We start from the raw sequence: 20,423 nt of genomic DNA on the forward strand, positions 1-20,423 counted from the left end.
TTAATCTCAGCACTAGGAACATTGAGACAGGAAATGATATGGCTGGACAGAGAAGGCATACAAGGTGGGAGGAGACAGGAACTGAGTCCTTTCAGCTGAGGACTCAACGGCATTCAGTCTGAGGATTCATGGAAACAGGATTTTCCCCTTTTGACTGAGGGGTTGTTGAGGTGAGAAATGGCTGTGGCTTGTTTCTTCTGGTCTTTCAATACTTACCCCAATATCTGGCTCTGGGTTTTTATTATAAGACAAATTAGAATTTGTGCTACAGGAGATCATGAGTTCCAGACATCAAAGAAATATTTATACTATTGTACACTGGTTTGAATTTGATTTTATGGTAATAGTACCATTGCTCCCACATCTTAATAAAAAAAAAAAAAAGACATATAAACACATTGTGGTTTGAAAGAAAATGGCCTTAAAGGGAATGGCACTATTAGGAGGTGTGGCCTTGTTGGAGTAGGTGTGGCCTTGTTGGAAGATGTTTGTCACTGTGGAGGTGGGCTTTGAGGTCTTATATATGCTCAAGCCATGCCCAGTGAGACAGACTTTTTCCTGTTGCCTGCAAGCCAAGATGTAGGACACTCAGTTCCTTCTCCAGCACCATGTCTTTCTGCAGGCCTCCATGTCATACCAGGATGATAACTGACTAAATCTCTGGAAATCTAAGCCACCCCAATTAAATGCTTTTCCATTATAGGAGTTGCCATGGTCACAGTGTCTCTTCACAGTAGTAGAAATCTTAAGACACACGTTTTTCCCATTTTTTTTAAATTTTAGTGGCATTCATAGCTAAGAGATTTGATTTTTAAAGAGACATGTAACTTTTTAGTTATGAATTTTCTAAAGATTATTGGACATTTTTAGTTGTATTTTGTATTATGAAATTAATATATCCTGGGGACAAACAAGAAAGGAAAGGTTATTCTTTGATAGACACAAACACTGGTTGGTGTTTGTCAACATGACAGAAACAACAGTCATTAAGGAAGAAGGAAACTCCAAGAAAGAATTACCTCCCATTATGTTGGCCTATAGGGATGTCTATAGGCTGTTTTCATTAGTGATTGATGGACGAGATCATTATCAATGTTGCTACACCTGGGAAAGTAGGCCAAGGCTGTATAAGAAAGCAAGCTGCCTTGGAAAGCAACCCAGTAAACTAAATCCTCCATCATCTCTGCTCTGGCTCCTGCTTCCAGATTCCTGCTTTTGTTTCCCTCAATGATGGATTATAACTTGTGAGATGAAATAAACCCTTTTCCTCCCCAACTTTTTGCTTTTTGTTATTTTGTCTTTCTTATTTTCTGTCTTCCTTTTTTTTTTTTTTTTTTTTTTTTTGGTAAGGCAGAGTTATCACTATTCTGGCTTTCCCAGATTGGATTGGACTTGAACTCACATAAATCTACCTGCCTCTGCCTCCCCAGTATTGGGATTAAAGGCATGTGCCACTATGCCTGACCCCAAGTTAGTTTTATTGAATGTTTTGTCACCTAACAGAAAAGTAATTAAGACATCTGCTATCATATACTTTGTTCCATAACCATATAAAAACACATAACCCTCACCATGTAAGCAGTACATTCTCTTATAAAACATCAAAGTTCATGAGTTTCTCTTTCCTTTTAAATCTGAAATAGGATGGTTGAAGTGCTCAGTTCTTCAGTCCACATGGTTCATGTTTTCTTGTCTGAGGGCTGGATTCCAGTGTCACAGCAGCTTACAGATGCAAGTCATAGAGTTTGCTACTTGCTCTTATTACAAATCCAAACTCTATTAGCAAACCATCCTTAATGTCACTTGTTCCAGGAATAGTTAGAGGCCCAAACAAAATTCATTGGCATACCACTGTTCATTGTTTTTGCACTTTTGGGGGCTTTGACACCCCACCCTCCCTGCTAGACAGCTTTTCTTAAATTAACCCATCTACCTTTTGCCTCTGGGCTTTTATCTTTCTCTATTTCTTTATACCTTTCTTTACTTCTTACTCAGCTTGCTGTGTAGCTGAGTGGCTAACCCCTAGAGTCCTCTCCTTTCTTGTTCTTTCTTCTTTTCCTCCCAGATTTCTCCTATATTCTCTCTGCTTGCCAGCCCTGCCTATTCTTCCTTCTGTCTTGGCTCTCCTTCAACTTGGTATGCCAGACTTTGTTGACTACCATGGGAGGCCTTACCCACTCTGTGGAGTGGATGGGGGTAGAGTGGGAGGGAGGTGAGGAGGCAGGAGAAGGGGAGGGAGGGGGAACTGGGGTTGATATGTAAAATGAAAAAAATTTTAATAAATAAATATATTAAAAACAAATATAACATGAAAGAGTGCAACACATCTTTGAATCATTAAGCAAATATTCCACATCATAAACAAATGTAACACATCTTAAAATATTATTCCACAACACACCAGAAATGCACATGAGGTTTCTTTTTTGAGTATAAGGAGGAATTCCCTTCATTGTGGTGCAGATGTACTGACTGTCATTCTTCTATGCTGAAGGAAAGAAACAATCCTGAATATTTGACATAGACCATGTTGCAGATTTCTGGAAAAGCCAGAGAAATCATGGAGTTAGTGAGAAATAACTACATATGGTTGGAATGGCTGGGTATCTTCAATTAAGTGTATGTGGGAAGAGGGAATCTAGGAAGGAAGAGTTTGCACTAATACTGTAATAGTTATAATTGTGTTTAACAGGGCTCACTTTAACTACTTAAATTTCACCTTATTTGTACATGATGAACAGTGGCTTCTGGGTTTCTGTGTGATAGAAATGGAAAGTTTCTCCTAATTACATGTGATGTATTTAAAAAGCATTTAAAAACTGTGTATAGGAGAATTTTGTTTTAATAAATAAAAAACAAATGTATTTAATGTTGCTATGTAGGAACTAAATGAAAAACACGTCTAATCTACCATGCTGAACCTTTCACACCTTATTTCAGCATATATGAAATATGGCCAATTGCATGGTTAATCTTAAGCTGTCTAGTAAAACTGCAATGGTTTCCCTCAGAATTTTTTTTTGAGAGTACTTAAACCTCATAAAATTTACATGGTTTTGTTTAGAGTTTTTTAGTTGGATTCTAGGCAGTATAAATATGCCATTTTTACTATGTTAATCTTACCTATCCATGAGCATGGGATATCCTTCCATTTTCTGATATCTTCTTCAATTTCTTTCTTTAGAGACTTAAAGTTCTTATCAAAAAGGTCCTTCACTTGTTTAGTTATTCCAAGGTATTTTATATTATTTGTGGCTATTGTAAAGGCTGATCTTTCTCAGCCCCCTTTTCATTTGTATATAGGAGGGCTACTGATTTTTTTTTGAGTTGATCTTGCATCCTGCCACTTTACTGAAGGAGTTTATCAGCTGTAGGAGTTCCCTGGTAGAATTTTTGGGGTCATTTATGTATACTATCATATCATCTGCAAATAGTGAAAGTTTGACTTTTTCCTTTCCAATTTGTATCCCTTTGATCTCTTTTTGTTGTCTTATTGCTCTAGCTAGAACTTCTAGTACTATTTTGAATAAATATGGGGAGAGTGCACAGCCTTGTCTTGTTCCTGATTTTAGTGGTATCAGTTTGAGTTTCTCCCTGTTTAATGACATTAGCTGTTGGCTTGCTGTAAATTGCCTTTATTATGTTTAGGAGTGTTCCTTGTATTCCTGTTCTCTCTAAGACCTTTATCATGAAGGGGTGTTGGATTTTGTCAAAGGCTTTTTCAGCATCTAATGAGATGATCATGTGTTTTTTTTCTTTCGGTTTGTTTATATGGTGTATTACATTGACAGATTTTCATATGTTGAACCATCTTTGCATCCCTGGGATGAAACCTACTTGGTCATGATTTTTTTTTTTTTTTATGTATTCTTGGATTCAGTTTGCCAATATTTTGTTGAGCATTTATGCATCAATGTTCATGAGGGAGATTGGCCTGTCATTCTCTTTCTTTATTGCATCTTTGTTTGGTTTGGGTATCAGGGTAATTGTAACTTTATAGAAAGAGTTTGGTAATGTTCTTTCTGTTTCTATTGTGTGGAACAATTTGAAGAGTATTGGTATTAGTTCTTCTTTGAAAGTCTGGTAGAATTCTGCACTGAAACCATTTGGTCCTGGGCTTTTTTTGGTTGGGAGACTTTTGATGACTGTTTCTATTTCTTTAGGGGTTATTGGTCTATTTAAATTGTTTATCTGGTCTTGATTTAACTTTGGTATGTGGTATCTATTCAGAAAATTGTCCATTTCTTCCAGATTTTCCAATTTTTTTTATTAAAAGATTTATTTATTATGTATACAGAAGAGGGTGCCGGATCTCATTACAGATGGTTGTGAGCCACCATGTGGTTGCTGGGAATTGAACTCAGAACCTCTGGAAGAGCAATCGGTGCTCTTAACCTCTGAGCCATCTCTTCAGCCCCAGATTTTCCAGTTTTGTGGAGCACAGGTTTTTGAAGTATGACCTGATGACTCTCTGGGTTTCCTTTTTGTCTGTTGTTATCTCTCCCTTTTCATTTCTGATTTTGTTAATTTAGGTGCTCTCTCCTTGCCTTTTGGTTAATTTGGCTAGGGGTTTGTCTATCTTGTTGATTTTTTCAAAGAACCAACTCTTTGTTTCATTGATTTTTTTGTATTGTTCTCTTGGTTTCTATTTCATTGGTTTCAGCCCTCAATTTGATTATTTCCTGGTGTCTATTTCTCCTGGGTGAGTTTGTTTCTTTTTGTTCTAGAGCTTCCAGTTGTGCTGTTAATTCATTGGTATGAGATTTCTCCATCTTCTTTATGTGTGCATTCAGAGCCATGAATTTTCCTCTTAGTACTGCTTTCATAGTGTCCCATATGTTTGGGTATGTTGTACTTTCATTTTCATTGAATTCTAGGAAATCTTTAATTTCTTTCTATATTTCTTCCTTGACCCATTGATGTTTCAGGTGGGCATTATTCATTTTCCACGAGATTGTAGGCTTTCTATAATTTTTGTTGTTCTTGAAGTCTAACTATAAGGTATGGTGGTCTGATAAGATACAGGAAGTTATTCCAATGTTTTTGTATCTATTGAGATTTGTTTTGTGACCAAGCATGTGGTCAGTTTTTGAAAAGGTTCCATGGGGTGCTGAGAAGAAGGTATATTCTTTTGTGTTAGGATAGAATGTTCTGTAGATATCTATTAAGTCCATTTAAATCATAACATCTGTTAGGTCCTTTATTTCTTTGTTAAGTTTCAGTCTGGTAGATATGTCTTTTGGTGAGAGTGGTGTGTTGAAATCTCCCACTACTAATGTGTGTGGTTTGATGTGCATTTTAAGCTTTAGTAATGTTTCTTTTATGAGTGTGAGTGCCTTTGTATTTGGGGCATAAATGTTCAGGATCGAGAGTTCATCTTGGTGTATATTTCCTGTAATAAATATGTAATGTCTGGGGTTGGGGATTTAGCTCAGTGGTAGAGTGCTTGCCTAGCAAACACAAGGCTCTGGGTTCAATTCTCAGCTCCCCCCCCCCCAAAAAAAAATGTAATGTCCATCTTGATCTCTTCCAATTGATTTTAGTTTGAAGTTTATTTTATTAGATATTAGGATAGCTACATCAGCTTGTTTCTTAGGTCCATTTGCTTAGAAAGCCTTTTCCCAGCCCTTTACTCTGAGGTAGTGTCTGTCTTTGAAGTTAAGTTGTGTTTCTTGTATATAGCAGAAGGATGGATCCTGATTTCTTATCCATTCTGTTAGTCTGTTTTTTAAAGATTTATTTATTAATTATGTATACAGAAGAGGGCGCCAGATCTCATTACAGATGGTTGTGAGCCACCATGTGGGTACTGGGAATTGAACTCAGGACCTCTGGAAGAGCAGTCAGTGCTCTTAACCTCTGAGCCATCTCTCCAGCCTGAGTCTGTGTCTTTTTATAGGTGAGCTGAGACCATGGATATTGATGGATATTAATGACCAGTGATTGTTAGTTCCTGTTATTTTTGTGGTTGTGTTGTGTTGTTCTTTGGTGTTTGTTGGTGTGGGATTATCTATTGCCTGTGTTTTCATGGGTGTGTTTAGCTTCTTTAGGTTGGAATTTTCCTTCTAGTGCTTTCTGTAGGGCTGGGTTTGTGGACAGGTATTGTTTAAATCTGGTTTTATCATGGAATATTTTGTTTACTCCGTCTATGTTGATTGAGAGTTTTGTTGGGTATAATAGTCTGGGTTGGCATTCATGGTCTCTTAGTGTCTGCATAACATTTGTCCAGGACCTTCTAGCTTTCATAGTCTCTATTGACAAGTCTGGTGTTATTCTGATGGGTTTGCCTTTATATGTTACTTGGTCTTTTTCCTTTGTGGCTCTTAATATTTTTTCTTTGTTCTGTATGTTTAGTGTTTTGATTGTTAAGTGGCAAGGGGACTTTTTTTTCCCTTTGGATCCAGTTTATTTGGTGTTCTGTAAGCTTCTTGTATCTTCATAGGTATTTCTTTCTTTAGGTTAGGAAAGTTTTCTTCTATGATTTTGTTGAATATGTTTTCTGTACCTTTGAATTGGTATTCGTCTCCTTCTTCTATCCCTATTATTCTTAGGTTTAGTCTTTTCATGGAGTCTTAAATTTCTTGGATGTTTTATGTTATCAACTTTTTTGTCTTTAGTGTTTTCTTTGACTGATACATCTATTTTCTCTATTGTGTCTTCATTGTCCCAGATTCTCTGTTCCATCTCTTGTATTCAGTTGGTTATGCTTGTTTCTGTAGTTCCTGTTCAGTTAGCCAGGATTTCTATTTCCAGCATTCCCTCAGTTTGTGTTTTCTTTATTGCCTCAATTTCATTTTTCAGATTTTGGATTGCTTCCTGCATCTCTTTAATTGCTTTTTCTTGGCTTTCTTTGATTTCTTCTAATTTTTTGTTTGTTTTTTCTTCCATTTCTTTAAGGGAATTTTTTATTTCCTCTCTAACAGAGTTTTTCACTTCCTCTTTAGTGGAGTTTTTCATTTCCTCTTTAAGGGAATTTTTTATTTCCTCTCTAAGGGAGTTTTTCACTTCTTCTTTAATGGAGTTTTTAATTTCCTCTTTAACTGACTCTATCATCTTCTTAAAATCATTTTTAGGGTTGATTTCTTCTGTTTCTTCTGCCTTGGGATGTTCACGTCTTGTAGATGTAGAATCACTAGGTTGTGCTGTTGTCATAAAGGTCTTCATGTTGTTGCCTGTGTTTTTGCACTGGCATCTACTCATCTCTTCCTCTGTTTGGTGTAGGCAGTGTCTGTGTCTGAAGGTGACTCTCTTGTTCTAATTGTTAGTCTAGGTTCACTAGGATTTCTTTGTTAAATTGGTGCTGATGGGCTCTGGTTCTGCAGGATCAGCTTAGTCAAATCAGTGTTAGTGGGTTCTTCTCTGGGAGCAGTTGTTCCCAGTTGGTATAGAGTGTTTCAGTGGTTGTTAGGTTCGTAGGGGTTATTTATTTATTTTTCTGCAGGGGTGGAAGCAGGGAAAGGTAGCTGTCTGGTCGCTGGGACACCAATGGGTAGGGCATAGAAGTTAGAGACCTGATCTGCAAGTCTGGAGATGGGAGCTTACATTTTCTCAGTTGGTGAAGTGTATATTTACGATTCTGGTGATCTGGTTAGGTGGCTGGGCTGTGCCTTCTTTTGTTTTCTCAGGTCATGTTTTGCTCATTCATCAACTTCTCAGCTGTACTTGTGTCCTCAGACTGCAAACTGTAGGTTTCTGAATTCTCTCCCAGATGGATTTCAGCTGATTTCAACTCCAAGTTGTTGGGTTTCGCAGGATTGTCAGTTGGGCCCTGTGTTGGCCTCAGACAGTGTTCAGATCTGTTCTGGTCCCGTCCCATGGAGATGGCTCCTTCCCAGGGTGTTGGGATTAAAGGCATCCCTATTCCAAGCTCTTGATTAGGAGCTTGTTTTCACTAACTCTTCAGCGGGTGGTAGCTCAGTTTCTGGTTTTTATTACAACTGCGTCTCTGGTTTTATTATAGTTGAGACCTGTCTGCCTCAGTGGCCCCACAGGTGGAATTCTTAAGAAGAAAAGAAGAGAAACTGTGTTAGACTGGCTAGCATGCAGTGAGTGGTAAAGGAGACAGAGGAGAATGGGAAAGAGACAAGGGAAAAGGGACAGGGATATTTGTCCTGGGGGGACAGAACACTGCTGCTGGATACAGGGATTAGAGATGTGGCACAAAAGCAAATGTCAATTTATAAAGGTAAAGGGGAACCCCATGTTGGGATGAGGTAATTAATTTCAATTGGTGTGTTAATCAGAAGCCCCTTTGGGACTTCAATACTTCCACAGCTGGACCTTGGGAGAAAACCTCAGGAGGATCAAATGGTGAAATAAGGGAATATAGACCTTGGTGGTTAGCTTTAAAGGTGTAATCTAATGCCTTTAGCAAGGCAGAGGGAATGGGAGAGAAGGGCAAGGCTTTCCAGAGCCACATGTTCCAGTGGGTAGTGACCTTTCAAAGAATTCAGTGCTGAATCTGTCCAGTCCTCAGGCACTGTTAGAGGAAACTCTTACTGCATCTGTTTCATTACTTGTTTATTGTTTGGCCTAGTTTTATGACATAGGAGTTTGAATTGTTTACTTGTTTCTAGGAGATCATCCTTTTCTTCTTGAATTCTCATTAATATTGTATCAATTTCCACAGTACTCCATAAGGTAACATTAATGTCATTGACATATATTGTAGCATCCCTTTTTCAGATCTAATTATATCACTTTTTGAGATTTGGTCTCTTATTTGGATTGGTGAAGAAGAGTTTGTCACTATCTGTGTCTCTTTACTGCAAGAAGTCTGTGCATTGACTCTGTCTATTCTTTGAGTCTCTATATCATTAATTTCTACCCTGGGCACTGATGCTCCAAAACCTCCAGAGTAATCAATCAGATGTGATAGAGAAGGGACAATTTCTTCCTTTCTAAATGGGTCCGATGGACCAACAGGATTCAGCATTTGGTCAGGAAATAAGTTGAATTAAGGGTTGTGAATTGATTCCCCCTTAAGTCACATGTTGATCCTGTGAATTCCACTGATTGTCTCATGGAACCAGCTTCAGAACAACACATCCTGATTCTATTGCTGCTCCTAATTACTTTCTCCTTTTGTTAGTTTTAAAACAATGAATTCTCAATCCTTGTGCCCTTTGATTTCTGCTGCATAGAGTCAGTGAAAAATGAATTATGTCTGTTTCCTTCATCAAAGTTGATAATTTTTCAACTATTGCCTAATACTTGAAGATGTAAGCACTACAAGATGGTTTTATGTTTATTGTCTTAATATTCTTGATGATATTGTTACTATCCTTCATTTAGTTTTCATTCATCTCACTTAGCTCATCGAGTACCTGGAACTCACTCTGTAATCCAGGCTGGCCTCAAACTGACAAAGATCTGCCTGGTTATACCTCCTGTGTGCTGGGATTAAAGGCATGTGCCACCACCGCCCAGCTCTTTTAAATTCTTAGTGTGGTAAATATCCATCATTGATTTGAGAGATTTTGGTATTTTATTTATGTAGGTCCTTTGAACAGTTTTTCAACTATTGTTTAATTTGGTCATAAGAAATTTGGAGCTGTGTGTTATTTCTATATGATGAAAAAATGTTAGAACAGTTCCCCCAAATCATGAGAGGTAAATATAGCCTCAGTCCACACAATGACCAGGATGATCAGGTAGAATGATGGTAGTATTAAATGACATCTTCTCTCCCATTGTGACTCTAAAGCACTTGAGCAGTAGCAAGGAAAGAAACCATCCAAATATCAAGATTAAATATCAATTAAAACCATTAAATATCAAGAAAACTATTTCATATTTGATTAAATGTAATGTCACTGTGACAAAGTGCTATGTATATACTTATTCCATGGTCATGAATATGTGTAGTAATAGTATTGCAACATTCACAATGAGTCCTTAATTTTGATATATGCATTAACATGATGTATGTGTTTATATTCACATATGTGTGTAAGTCACACATTCTTACTTACATATGGATTGCCAGAGAGGAAATCTATAACAACCAGGAAGTGAAGGGCATCACTGTAGTCATATATATTACTAATTGGGAATCTGAAAACTGCCTGGAAGAATACCAAGACACAGCTGTAGCATGTTCGGGAAGATAGGTGATAGGATTCTGAAGGATCTGGCATAAATCAGTGATTAATTCCAAGGGCATACCCTGAGAATGAAGTCTTTTCTCTCTAGCAGCCATCATGTAGTTTCTGCCATGCATTCTCCTGGATGATTCTGTCTCCACATTGTCTGAGACAATGCTTCTCAACCCGTGGTTTGAGACCCCTTGGAGGTTCAAACTACCCTTAATCAGGAGTCACCTAAGACTATTGAAAAACACATTTCTGATGATCTTTGGAACTGAGGGACTGCTCCTCTATCCATCTCCAGGCAGGTCTGCTCACATGCAGGTATATCCACATATGAGTACACAGAACTGTTTTAAAGGCTCACAGCTTTAGGAAAGTTGAAAAACACTTAATTTTAACATTTAGCATACAGACATCCCATTTAAAGACATACGGCTTAAATTATAATATTCTACCTATAAATGCATTCACGTGGATTTCAAGGGACTGGTTTTCTCACACAAAAGTGTGCATGCAACTTAGAAAACAGGTCCACATTGAAAGGAGGAGTAAATTGGAAAAATATGTTTTACCCAAGTGAACCATGTAAAGCCTTCTTAGATGATGGTAAGAATGACTCTAACTAGTTTGTCATCTAAACTAGATGACAAATTTATTATCATTTTGAGAAAACTATAATATTTGGCAGATAGACATGTATGTCATCCAAGACAGTATGACACACTTGGTCAATACATGTACTGTGTCTACCAGGTAGAGTGAAATGAAATGTGATTTCCAGATAAAGGAATTCTGGGAGAAATCAGCAGCACACGGATTTCACCAGCGAGTCATGGAGGAATCAGGAACACAATATGGAGGAGAGGCAATGAGCCACATGGCAGAATGTAGATTAATACAAATATGCTGTGGATATTGCTCTGTATCAATAAAATGCTGTTTGGCCAGTGGCCAGGCAGGAAGTATAGGCGGGACAAGAAAGAAGAGAATTCTGGGAAGTAAAGCCTGGGGCAGAGAGAGATGCTGCCAGACGCTGCCATGACAAGCAACATGTAAAGATACTGGTAAGCCATGAGCCACGTGGCAAAGTATAGATTAATAGAAATGGGTTAATTTAAGATAGAAGAAGTAGATAACAAGAAGCCTGCCACGGCCATACAGTTTGTAAGCAATATACGTCTCTGTGTGTTTACTTGGTTGGGTCTGAGCGACTGTGGGACTGGCATGTGAGAAAGATTTGTTCTGACTGTGGGCCAGGCAGGAAAACTCTATCTACACAAATAGATTAATGAAGTGATTGTTTTTTATTCTATTATTTAATAAAACTCAGGTGTCAGATATTGGGATAAAAGATTGATAGATATACAGAGCAATGGAGAAACTTGCCTCTCCATGCTTTCCATATGGAAAAGGCCATGAATCTTTCCAAGCCCCCCCATTCCTTCCTGTGTCTCTCTATTCTAATCTGGGTCCAACAAAACTTCTATGGTTAATTCTGGTCAGCACATTGCTAACTCCACACCCTGATTCAAGGTCAACTTTATTGGCAGTTTTAGGAGTTTCACACAGTGTAATCAAAATGTCCCACACCAGGTTAATTTATTTGAGCTAGTTAGGAACATGCCCAAGCTACCTAATCAATAAATCTTTCAAGTGCATTGGCTTGAGACTGTGGTGTCTTCCCAGGGATCACAAACTCCATATCCCTAGGTTTTGTCTGCTAACCTACAATTGCTGATAGCAATGTGCTCTGGTGGAAGATTTTGGAGTCCCTCAAACCTTTCCTCAGAAAGTGACTGATGTGGGGATGAGACTGTGTGTGCATACTGGAGTTAATTTTCTGTTCATTTGGAGAAAACAACATCTTCCCCTGCCTTCTTCTTCAATCAGTGTGGAAGCTGTTCTTCACCTGGGCTGTGAGCTTGTGAGGCTGTCACCTAGAACTTCACTCTTGCCTCATGATACTATATAAAGAACACAGTGCCAAGTTCCTCATTCACGCTTTTGGGGCTCTTCTTCCTCTAAACCTTATTTCATGAGGGGAACTATTGTCACCTGCCTTTCATTAAACAACTGCTGTCAATTTTGCAATACCCAGTATGCTCTCCATTCTTAGCTCATTGAAAGCTCTTGTTCCCATCCCAAGCTCCTTTGTATAGATAGTTGGAACATCATTTGCTTATATCAAGCAGCCTGTTGTGTTATATATATATCCCACCGTGAGTAAAGCCTAAGTATTTATTACATTTTATTAGCTACCATTCATTCTTTGTGTACTTTTCTGACTCACACTGCTTTGTATTCCATGAAATCCCTTTGTCATTTTTCTTGGTTATTTTCTGTGTTCCTGGAATCTCTTTCAGAGTGTGTTTGCTTATTTCTAAATAATGGAGTATTCAATCATACTTTCCTCTAGCACTTTGGAATTTCAAGTTTTCTAGGAAGTTCCTTGTTCTAGTTAGTGTTTACTTTTTTGTAGGGTGAGAGAGATGGACCTAATATCACTTGTCTAAACATGGATAATCATTTTGTCCAGCACTGAATGTTCAGTGTGCTCTCTCTCTTCCTGGGTTGTTTTTTGATGTATTTGGCATACTTTGTGTTTCTTTTTGGGATCTCTGTTCTGTACAATATTCTATGGTTTTTTTTTTTTTGTTGTTTGTTTGTTTTTTATGTAGGACCATACTCGCTTTGTCCTTGTGCCTCTGTTATCAAGACATATGTTCATATCTTATGTGATGTCCCCAGTAATAATATTTTTAAGGATAATTTCAGTATTTGTGGTTTTCCTGTGTCCATATGACTGTTTCTATATCTACATTTGTGGAAAATATCAGTAATTGCTTATCAGATTGCATCAGTTCTGCTGATTGCTCTTAATAATATAATCATGTGCACGATAGTTTTATGTCAACTTGATACAAGTTTTCAAAGAGGAGAGAACCTCAATTTAGAAAATGCCTTCAGAAGATCTGACATAATTCTTAATTAGGGGTTGATGAGAGAGTACCATCCCATTGTGGTTGGTGGGCTAGTGGTCCTTGCTTGTATAAGAAAGCAGGCTAAGCAAGCTAGGGGAAGTAAGCCAGTAAGCAATACTTCTACATGGTTTCTGCATCAGCCCTTGAGTCCAGGTCTGGCTTGTTTATGATCCTGTCCTGAATTCCTTCAATGATAAACAACAACATTGAATGTGAACCAAATAAACTCTACCCTACCTGACTTGCTCCTTGGTCATGATGTTTCATTGCAGCAATATAAACTCTAGCTAAAACAAACCACATACACCATTTCACTCATTAATCAGTTTACATGGAAGGTCATTTCTTTGTGTACCATTACTTTTCATTTTTCTCTTAAGTGCCTTGAAATTTTCTTCATAGAAGTGAATTCAACATTTCTTTGTGTTTTTTCCTAGATTTTTCAGAAACAACCTGAATGGCTTAAGTTTCTAAATTACTTTTCACATTTTCATTATTAATAAATAGAGTAGTCATTTTTTGTTAGTTTTGTGCTTTTCAATAACATGTGAAGCACTTGGCAAATCTAACATTTTTCTGGTGGTTACTATGGAAAGCTTTTTGCCTGACCACATCATCATTATAAAGGAATTTGGTGCCTTTTCTACCTGTTTCTCCTTAATTCTTTTTCTTACTCACATTTTTTCTGGAGCACATATTATATTGCTGTCCTTTTAGTTTTTCTGCTAATCCTGTTCATTTTCCCCCCTGCACTATAATGTTGTTCTCAGTATAACATACCTTTACAGTGTTCCATTTCTTCCTGTTTCCTTTAGGAGTGTATCATAAAATCTCCTGAATTTTGTCTTATGACATATCTTTTTCTACTGGTATTTTAAGATCATAGGGCTTTTATTTGTAATTTTTAAAATATTTTTTTCTGGGTAAAATTAGGGATAGTAATTTACTTCCTTCTAGTTAGAAATGACAGTTTGCTAGTTTTGTGTGTTAGAAATAATCTGGTACTCTGCAATTCTCCTATTTATGTATTTCTTTTGTAAAATACCTTATTACCTGGGTTGTCATAGCTAATTTCTCTCTGATTTTTCTATGTATACTTTGTCTCTAATTATTATCTTCATTGCAGCTTGAGTGGATGACTATTGTCATTTTATAAACTATTTCATATGCCCTTTCTTCTCCATAATTTTTAAGAGCCCATGTTTCTGGGTGCAGTGATAAGGTTCACAGTGATTTTCTTTCATCCTTCTAAATAGACCCTTTCATGCTTCTGTCTGTAGGAATTTTGACAAGATTTTCTGGCATCATTTCAGTTTGGGGTTATTTTTTTGTGGTTCAGGGATTGACCTTAACAGGGTTGTATTAATTTTAGTTTTGCATTTTTGATACCTGGAATTGAAATTTCAACAAGAATTCCAGTCTTTGTTTCTGACAGATAAACTCAAAAAGGAGTATCAAGAAGAATGAATGCTTCAGTGGTTAATGGTCCCCAGATCAGTGTCATGTCTACATTTCTCTGAAAATTTTTATTGTTGAAACCATTCAAATCTTTAATTTTCTAGCACTTGCAATGTTATTGAAAGTGTTTATTTTGCTTTATTTACCTGCTTTTTCTTCTCTTATAGTCAAGATTATGTCTTTAAATCTTTCACCTATATAGCAGCGATTGTTCCATAATATTTTCACTCAAGTTTTTTGTTTGTTTGTTTGTTTGTTTGTTTGAGACGGGGTTTCTCTGTAGCTTTGGAGTCTGTCTTGGACTAGCTCTGTAGACCAGGCTGGCCTCGAACTCACAGAGATCCATGTGCCTCTGCCTCCCGAGTGCTGGGATTACAGGTGTGCGCCACCAAAGCCCGGCCCTTTTTTTTTTTTAAAGATTTATTTATTTATTATATTTACAGTCTTCTAACTGCATGTATTCCTGCATGCCAGAAGAGGGCACCTGATCTCATTACAACCACCTTGTGGTTGCTGGGAATCGAACTCCGGACCTCTGGAAGAACAGTCAGTGCTCTTAACCTCTGAGCCATCTCTCCAGCCCTCTTCACTTGATTTTATACTGTGAGGCCATGAATTTCCATGGACTTAAGACTTGAAGTTCTAAAACAATCTATTATAAATTATGCTCAAAAAAATATATTTATGGCCATTTTGTACATGAGATGGACTTGTGTCTTTTTGTATTAATGAGGGAGGACGGTCTCATGTGTCACATAGTTTGTATTTTTGGAATGGTCAGTTTTCCAGAAACAAGCTTATGAATGTGGACATGCCAATACATGGATCTTTTCACTGACATCACTGATCAATTTTAGAATAATCAGGTGAACCCCGCTTCAGACAATATCCATCAAGTGTGCATATTTAAGCAAGGTTGACAATTACATAATTTTGAAGCATACTTTTGCTGATTATAGCTTTCCATCTGAGAATGATACTGGGATTCTGTTTGACATCAACACATATTTCATAAAGGCACATTCCTGCATCTAGACCTAAAATGTGTATGTTATATTCGAAGCTGCTGCTAAGTGCATATCTGGGTCCATGGTCCTGCTGCAGGTGGGGCCTGTTGTGAAGTTCACGGCCCATGTTAACACCAGGGTCTTTGGAACTATGCTGTGCTGAGCCAGCCCAGTCCTTCTCTGGTCCTATGGTGGCTGGTCCTGTCCCTCCCTGAATATCACAGCAGGCTAGCTGGCCCTGTTCCTCAGAGGAGAGCTTCCCTCCACACTGGAGAAAGATAGCCTCACCCCTCACTATAAGCATGCACCTCACCTGGAAAGCACACTAGAGCTGGGGGCGGGGACACAGGTGAGCTGACCTTGACGACATGAGGGTCAGAAAGTGACCCTGCCTACCCCACCCAATCATGGTGGCATGGGTGAGGGAAAGATGCCCTTCCCCCCTCCACTGCTTGCTACCTGTGGCAGGCGAGACAGCTGGCTCAGGGGTAACTAGTGACAGAACTAACCCTGCCCTACACCAACCACAACACACAGGCCCTGTATCCCACTGAGGCCTAACCTGCAGATTCCAAAGCATGATCTCTATGATACCAGACAACGACCGGGTGTCAGTGAGGAGCACCGGGGAGAGCTCAGTGTCAGTGGCGTGGCAGAGACCTAGGCCTAGAGCCAGATCAATGACCCTGCTAATGAACACTTCCAAGTAAAGATGAATGCACTAAAGGGTAAATGTGTCTCAATGGGCCACACTGCAGCTTCTACAAGATTCCTCTGCTTTCCTTTTTCTTTTTGTTACTGTTACTGTGATTATTTGTTTTTGTTGTTTTGTTTTATTTCTTTGGTTTTTGGTTTTTCTTTTAAGCTTGGTTTTGTTTTGGGGGAGGTTACAAGGGCAGAGGGCAGATAGGATGCAAGGGAACAGGGAGATAAGTGGGACGGGAATGCATGGTGAAATCCACAAAGAATCAATAAAAGTTTAAAGAAGAGGAAATGGAGAAGGAACTCATTTTTTCAGATCTGCATTGAAATGCTGCATTTGTGTGACAGCTATTGTTTCTACTGTGCCAGTTGTAGGGGAGTAGAAATAATTATTACATGATGACCCACTTCAGTACAGTAAGCTAGGAAGCACAGATGGCCCCACTGAAAGCAGCCACAGCTGTGTAGTGTAAACTGGTACCATTACATCAGACTCACCTGTCCACTCCTATGACCCACTCTATCATGTCTTCAGATAAACAGAGCTGCTGACCATGCGGAAGACATGGGTTAAACTTTGCTATTTTCTCCTTAAGTCCAAGACTATGTGGGAAATTCCGAATCTGGAAAAATGTCATAATCTGTCTGTAATATTTCTTTCTGGTCATATTCACTACTTCTCCAATAGGATTAGTGAAGTGGGTCTTCTTCAGAAGGAGTTCATCTGGAAAACAGGGAGCATTATACACTGCAGTGTGCCCCTAATGAAGTAAAAAAAAAATCTGTTCTGAGTTCATCTTACTCAGCTTAATCTCTCCCTCAAAATGCAACTTTGTTAAATGTGCCCAGGGGAGAAAAGTTAATGAAAGAACAATGACAAAATTATCATCACATTTCTAGGATTTTAATTCTTTGAAAAGAAACAACACACACACACACACACACACACACACACACACACACACACATATATGCATTTTTGCATGGACACAAATTTATGTAGAGAACATATGCACAATACTACACACACAATACATAAATAGACATAGAAATAGACATACACAGACAAATACATATATATATATATATATATATATATATATATATATATATATATATATATATAACACAGAGAACCACATAGTCACACAGAGAAACACACACACACACACACACACACACACACACACACACACACAGAGAGAGAAAGAGAGAGAGAGAGAGAGAGAGAGAGAGAGAGAGAGAGAGAGAGACTACTGGTACTGATCTAAACCCCAACATCATTTTCTGTGTGATCATCATCAAGCATCAAGGCAGTGAAGTCTTCAGGACCTCAGTGGGCCACAATTAGTTGAGAACAATAATGCAAACAATCAGGTACAATGCCCATGATATTTTTGTCAATTACAGAACAAGTTTGTATCACTGAAGGAATTGATAAGGAAAGACTGATTATGTTTCCAATATTAGAACAGCTGTGAAATTGCTAAATACTTCTTGTGGTAATATTTTATTTGTACTGAAATGTGATTTTATTTGTATATTAATAAAGTTGCCTTGAGGTCAGAGCAAGCCAGAGAAGCAGCTGGGCAGTGATGGTGCACGCCTTTAATCCCAGCTCTTGGGAGGCAGAGCTAGGCGGATCTCTGTGTGTTCAAGGATACAGCCAGCATGGTGACACATGCCTTTAATCTCAATACCAACCGTAGAAGACCTGGAGGTCTGTACAGACAGGCAGTGACGAGGAGGTCATGTGGTTGGGTTTACAACCAATGAGAAGGCAGGACAGAAAATCTATATAAAAGGCAGGACACAGGAAGTAGGTCTCTTGCGGAGAGGAAAGACAGAGCAACAGTGAAGGGTAAGGTTTTCAGCTCCCAGCTATTGCTCTGACCTCTTGGCTTTTAACTCTGCAATTGGCTCTGTGTTTCTTATTTAACAAGACGATGACATCTACAACTTCTCTAATGAAGTCATTGATCTTCACTGATAAATTCTATCATGCACTCCACTGCCTTCGTCATAAAGGTGTATAGTCACGTCTTGATTTACTGGCTATCAAATAAGAATGTTCAGAAATTCTTCTATTTGGGAACTATTTTCCTAGCTTTCTTATTTGAGCATCTGATAGACTCTTAAATAATATAACATTGGTGACACTATGTACCATCGGTGGAAGACCAAGTCCCTCTGGGCAGTCAGAATCTGGTCTTCTCCTATTTTTGATTAACTACTTGTTGAAGAAGCATGTCATGGGTGACACAGGCCACCACACACACATCACTGTATTCATGGTAAGTGCCATCACTAAGGACCATGTCAATACTTGGTAGTGTTATCTGGTGAGGCACTGAATGAGCAGTTCTTCAGTGTCTGCCAGTGCCCATGTCCAAGACCATGGTGCACATCTTTGTTACTACTCACCATGTCACAGGAATCTTTTCAGAAGATTCCTGCCTTCCACAATTTACTAGGGTTCAGACCCAGATATCTGTGGGGTTCCCCATGCTTGGGACAATTTAACTCCATCCTTTCTGGTCGTTTTGATGCACCTGATTGGTGGAATTGACAACTTCACTCAGGGGTACAGGAAGAAGAGGCCCAGCCATGACCAGGATATACAGAATTGGAGAGAGGTGCATGTAACATGACTTTTAAAAGGTCTTATTAATAATATAAAAAACCCAAAAATCCTGGAGCCAGATATTGGGGTAAAAACTGAAAGATCAGAGAAACAGAACAAGCCACAGCAACCTCACCAACTCCTCAGCTGATCCTGTTTCCACGAATCCTCAGACTGAAAGCCTCTGAGTCCTCAACCCTGAGGGTCTCAATTGAACTGCTACTTAAAAAGGCTCTAGTTCCTGGTCCTCATGCCTTATATACATTTTTGCTTCCTGCCATCACTTCCTGGGATTAAAGGCAAGTGTCTTTTCCAGGCAAAGATATAAGATCTCAAGTACTGGGATTAGAGGTGTGTACCACCATGCCTGGTTCTGTTTCCAGTGTGGCCTTGAACTCAAAGAGATCCAGCCAGATCTCTGCCTCCTGAGTGATAGGATTAAAGTCATGTTTGTCACCACTGTCTGGCCTCTATGTCTAATCTTGTGGTTGTTCTGTTCTCTGATCCCCAGGAAAGCTTTATTAGGGTACACAATATATCACCCACAGGTGCATAATGATATCTATGAGATTGTTCTAGCTACCCTGCCTTTACAATGCAAGGACAGGGTGTGGTCAGAAGAGGTGTACACTGTCTGAGAGCACACAGTTGTTTAGGACCACAGAGACAAATTTGGAGAGGTAGATCTCACCTCTCTGATTCTGCATACGCCAAAATGGGTATCTAACACTCAGCGTAGACAGCTCTGTTTCCACTGATGAGATGAACAGGAAGGTGTCTTACTTACGTTTTTATTGCTATGAAGAGACACCAGGACCAAAGTAACTCCTGTAAAGTAAAACATTTAATTAGGGTGGCTTGCAAATAGTTTCAGAGACTCAGTCCATTATCATCATGGCAGGGAGTATGGCGGACATGGTGCTGGAGGAAGAGCTGAGAGTCATACATCTTGGAGGCAACAGGAAGTTGACTGACACTCTGGGCAGTATCCTGAGCAGAGGAAACCTCACAATCCACCCACATAGTGAAACACTTTCTCCAACATTTCTCCCACAAAGCCACACCTCTTAATAGTGCCACTCCCTGTGAGATTATGGGAGCCAATTACACTCAAACTATCACAGAGGGTGACAAGCCATCCTAGCTTTTTTTAATTGTTTCTTATTGTATGTATGTACGGGCATAGTCTGTATGTGCATGTGTCCATGTGGGTGGAAGCACAAGAAATTTTTTTTCTCGAGACAGGGTTTCCCTGTGTAGCTTTGTGCCTTTCCTGGAACTCACTTGGTAGCCCAGGTTGGCCTCGAACTCACAGAGATCTGCCTGCCTCTGCCTCCCGAGTGCTGGGATTATAGACATGCACCACCACCGCCTGGCCAAGGACGTTCTTTCTTATGTTCATTCTTTTTTTTTTAAAGGTTTATTTATTTATTATGTATACAGTGTTCTGCCTGCACACCAGAAGAGAGAACCAGATCTCATTAAAGATGGTTTTAAGCCACCATGTGGTTGCTGGGGGGAATTAAACTCAGGACCTCTGGAAGAGCAGCCAATGCTCTTA

General features: G+C 38.8%; 1 long non-coding RNA gene across 1 annotated transcript; it reads right to left on the reverse strand.

Annotated features, from left to right (window-relative positions):
* Positions 1-7,901: 7,901 nt before the first annotated feature.
* On the reverse strand, positions 7,902-19,676 carry LOC118576655. Its single transcript, XR_004943969.1, has 3 exons — positions 19,650-19,676; positions 16,738-16,963; positions 7,902-7,999 (listed from the first exon to the last, which is right to left on the reverse strand). It is a non-coding gene; the product is annotated as an uncharacterized LOC118576655 (long non-coding RNA).
* Positions 19,677-20,423: the final 747 nt, after the last annotated feature.

This window comes from Onychomys torridus, unplaced genomic scaffold (assembly GCF_903995425.1).
Source record: "Onychomys torridus unplaced genomic scaffold, mOncTor1.1, whole genome shotgun sequence".
In the NCBI taxonomy this organism is placed as follows: domain Eukaryota; kingdom Metazoa; phylum Chordata; class Mammalia; order Rodentia; family Cricetidae; genus Onychomys; species Onychomys torridus.